The following is a 5,073-nucleotide window of genomic DNA, read 5'->3' as shown; positions in this document are numbered from 1 at the left end:
CCAACTTAGGATGCTATCCTAGGGGTGCCATGGTTTGATCGCGTGGCTGCCAAAATGAAGTTCCCTAAAAGGAGAATCTACTTAACCTATAGGGGAAAGAACATGTATATAGATGCTAGTGAGCATGGTCGCACTGTTCCACTTGTAAATCCTCTTGTTTTTTATAAGTCAATGAAGAGCTCAGTTTCTATGTACATGATTTTGTCAAAGAGTCTCTAAAAGATCCTAATGTTTCATCAAATGTAATTGATAGGAATCAAGAAGAGTTAGACTTGTCTAATTTTCTACAAGGATTATCCAAGATGTATTCATCGATGATATCCCTATGGACTTACCTCCAAAATGAGAGGATGATGACCATTGCATTGAGCTCCTTCTAGGAAGCTCACCGCCTAACAAGCCTCCTTATCGAGTCTCACAAGCTCAAAAAGAGGAGATCATGAGGCAAGTACAGGAATTGGTAGACAAAGGGATGGTGAGACCTAGTTCCTCTCCCTTTTGTTCTCCAGCCTTTTAGTGCAAAAGAAAGATGGTACATACTGTATGTGTGTGGAATATCGATCACTAAACCATATCACTACTATCAAAAACAGATTTTCCGTGCCTCGGGTAGAAGATCTGTTTGATAAGCTACAAGGCTCTACCTACTTTAGTAGGATTGATCTTAAGAGTGGCTTATCAACAAATAAGGATAGTGGATGAAGATATCCTAAAGACCGTGTTTCGCACACTATTTGGTCTTTATGAATATCTAGTCATGCCTTTTGGCTTTACTAATGCACCAGCTACGTTTAATCGTCTAATGGAGAAAATTTTTAGACCTTATCGTAAATTCACTAGAGTGTTCTTTGATGATATCATCATCTCTTCCAAGTCTTTGGAGGAACATAAGCAACATCTGCAAGTGATTTTTCAAGCATTGAGGGAGAATAAGCTTTTTCTCAACCAAAAGAAAAGTGAGTTTTCCTTCAAGAGATTCAATACTTAGTCATATTATCTCTCAAGATGGTATCCATATGGATCCATCGAAATTAGAGGTAATAAAAGCATGGCTTTAGCTAAGAAGCTTTATTGGTATGTGTGCATACTATAGACGCTTCATAGAAAAATTCTCTCAAGTAGCAGGACCACTACACGACTTAACTAAGAAGAACGTTAAGTATGTATGGACTGCTAAGGAGAAAAATGCTTTTGATAAGCTCAAAGAGAAGCTTACTTCCCAACCAGTCCTTGTACTTCCGAATCTCTCAAAGCCATTTGAGGTCCAATGTGATGTTTGTGGTGATTGTCTTGGAGCAACTTTGCTTCAAGAAGGGCGTGCCATAGCATATGAGAGCCGAAGGCTCAAAATTGATGAACGAGTCTTGGGCATTTATGAGAAAGAGCTTTTAGTTGTTCTACATTTCCTAGACACATGGAAGCACTACTTATTGGGGATTGCATTTATTCAACGAACCGATCACCAAAGTCTCAAGTATTTCATGACGCAAACCAAGCTTTCCAACAACCAAATGAGGTGGGCAAATTTTCTTTTGCTATTTAATTTTCATATTGCCCACGTTGCTGGTAAGCACAATCAAGTGGGCGATGCACTTTCACGACGACCAAAATTTAATGCGGTGTCTATAGCTACTCACAATGATCTATCTTCTATGATAGATGAGTATGCTAGTGACCCTGACTTTAGAGACATAATGTCAGCCCTTGCTTTGCGGAAGAAAGAGGAACCATTCACCTTGCAGGATGGTTATTTTCTCCACGACAATAGGCTATGTGTTACACATTCTCTTCGTGAGAAAGTTATGTATGAATCCCATGCTCCTCCATATGCAGGGCATAGATGTATTCAACCTACTCTCCGAGGAGTAGAGACATACTTCTATTGGCCTACCATGAAAGTGTACATACAAGAGTATGTTTCAAAATGTGTAGTATGCCAAAATACCAAGTATGATAGAGGGAAGCAACCTGGATTACTCCAGCCATTACCTATCCCAAATTCATCATGGGAGAGTATATCCATGGATTACCCAAGTCTATCCATGGGAATACGGGAATATGGACAATAGTCAACAGGTTTAGCAAGCAAGCACATTTTATTCCTGTCAAAAGACTATTAAGGCACATCAAATGGCAACTCTCTTCATATCTCATATTTTCAAGCACCATGGATTACCCACATACATCGTGTCAGATAGAGATCCTAGAATGACCAATAATTTTTGGAAAGGTCTCTTTAAAAATCTAGGAACAAGATTGAATTTCTCTTTGGCCTATCACCCACAAACGGATGGCGAAAGTGAGATAGCCAATCGTACGATACTCGATCTACTCAAGACTTATGTTACCGAAGTAGATCAATGCTCACAGTGGGAAAAGCACTTACCTCTTGTAGAATATGCCTACAATAATACTGTACATACTTCTACGGGAAAAGCACCCTTTGAGATCATTGAGGGAAGACCTAAAAGTCCCTTGCTACTCAAAGTACATGGGAAGATCTTCGCCGCCGATGAGTATAGCCTGACCTACAAGAATCTTTTCAAAAGATTAAGGAGGCTATATCCATCTCTCAACAAAGGCAAAAAGTTGTTGCTGATAAGCACAGAAGGGCCTTAATGTTCAAAGAAAATGATTGGGTATTAATCAAGTTTCCTAAGGCTCGATTAAGGCAAACGATGGGCAAAAATCCTCCGGGCCATTAAAAGTATTATGCTAAACTAGCAAAAAGATACTATGGTCCTTTCCAAATCTTGAAGCCCATCAATGAGACGGATTATCAACTCAAGTTGCCCAACCATTGGCTCATACACAATGCCTTTGATGTAAGCTTACTTAAGACCTACAAAGGAGACCCACCAAGTGAACCAATTATTGAAGACCCTCCCGAAGTTGAAGACCAAGAAGAGGTGCTACAATCCGAAGCTATCGTTCGGCATGAAGACAAGGTACTACAACATGGTAAGATTATCCGGTGGTATCTTATTAAGTTCAAAAATTATCCTTTTGAAGTGCTAGATGGATACAAGGAATACAACTTAAGGATAGTATGAACCTTGTTAATGCTTACAATGCTACATTAGAGTAAGCAAATGTACAAATTTCTTTTAAATGACTCATGTTTTTGTCTTATAAGACTAGTCCTCTTTTTAATTATACATAAATTTAACTAGTATGCATGCTTAGAATCATGTTTGTGATGACAACGTCTCTCAAACACCAAGTAGAATTTGTCACTCTACTTCGGGAGAATGAAATGGACTAAAGAGCAGACATGCTTGCGGCAGCTATGTCTCCCAAGAACCAAATGGATTAGTCATCCATCTTAGAAAGATGGCGTAGGGTAAAAAGGGATGCTCTACCCGCCAAGTAAAATTGACTAATGACTAAGGCTTTATCTCTTCTATCTCATAGTCGAGGAAGACTATGATTTCAAGAGAGAGGTAATGTCATAAAATCTAATAACTAATATCTAACCAACCCAAATGATTTTCTCATATTAAACTGATCATTTTATGTGGGAGAATAAACGGGAACAAGGGTTAAGATATAGACATGTGCTTATAGATCTATCTCAACACGGGGCCAATGGTAAAAGGGCCCAAATGAGAGATGGTCTATCAAAGAGCAAGGCTAACCAATGGAGCATAAGACCTTAGGGTTAGATTCATTGAAGACCTCCAATAATGTGTGTAAAAGTCCTTTCACCTTAGGTAATCTAGGGTTGAGCTTGAGGCGAGAACCCGACCCAGCTCGAGGTGCTTGTCCTGCTTGTCATGCTTGATGACTAAGGTGCTTGAGGTGCTTGATGATTGAGGTGCTTGAGATGCTTGAGGTGCTTGATGATTGAGATGCTTGAGGTGCTTGACATGCTTGAGATGCTAGGGTTGAACTTGAGGTGAGAACCCAACCCAAGCTTAGAGTGCTTAAGGGCCAAGCTTGTGGTGGGAATTGGGCCTATGCGCATGAGGGGCTTGAGGTGTCAAAAGGTCAAGATTTAATCCCTACAATGAAGGGGGGAGTCCTACAAGATGGGGGATGAGAGAGAACACCCACACACTCACACAAGGCATGCATGGTACAAAGAAAGCAAAAGGGACACTTGTCAAGTTCCTCCTCATGTTGCCCTCATGGTGTGCCTGAAGCCTATTGGTTGGCCACCCAAGGGGTCCAATGATAATTTAAGATATTTAATTATTTGATTTTGCATTTATCAAGTCCTCTCTCTCAAAGGGGAAAGGGGGACACTTGTCCCAAGCCCACCCTTGCTGCTTGTAATGCCTCCTGCTTGTGATTGTCTAGGCCTGGAGGGGTCCAATGAGCTTCAAGCCTGAGCTGCAAGGGGGGGTCGACCCAAGCAAGCTAGGGGGTTGATTAGGGGGTATCCTCACCCACACACATTCACAAACACTCTCATTGTGTGCTATGCAAAGTGCAAGAGCTCCCTCTCCTCCTCCAAGTAAGTAGAGGTTGAGAGCCTACACCAACACTCTTGGCTATGGAGTGCAAGTCCAACCAAGAACCATGCTTCAATGCTTAAGCTTTCCATCTCCTTCTTCTTCATTACTATGCTATTATGTATGCTAGCCTATGAAATGTTTCTTCTTCCTCTTCCCTACCCTCATTCCCTGCTAGCTCTCTCCACTTTGAAGGTGTTTGAGGTCTTGGGACTGAGGCTTGGGATAGTTAAAGCTTTCTTCAAGTTTATGTTATGCTTGTGATGCATGAAGCTTTCCATCTTCATTGCATTACCTAGGTCACAAGGAACACAAAGATGGTATTGTAACAAGTATCTCTTAATGGGAGAGATCATAATACAAATGCCTATTAGAGGGGGGACCAGCTCCACATAAATCCGGTCCTCAACTGTTGTCATGTTCTCTAAATTCTCTTCTTGCAAAAGTATTGTTCATGCCAAGCTAACTAATTGCTATGATTATGTTGCTATCTTCAATTATGTTCACCCACTATGCTCACAAAGTCATTTCTCAAAAGTACTCTTATTTATTTCCACTACTCTCAAGTTAAATAGGCCAATTCTATTACAAAAATTCCACAATAAAATGTGCATAA

The sequence above is a fragment of the Adiantum capillus-veneris genome, chromosome 10 (assembly GCF_014529385.1).
Source record: "Adiantum capillus-veneris isolate H3 chromosome 10, ASM1452938v2, whole genome shotgun sequence".
NCBI lineage: Eukaryota > Viridiplantae > Streptophyta > Polypodiopsida > Polypodiales > Pteridaceae > Adiantum > Adiantum capillus-veneris.
Note: the sequence above shows the minus strand (reverse complement) of the source record.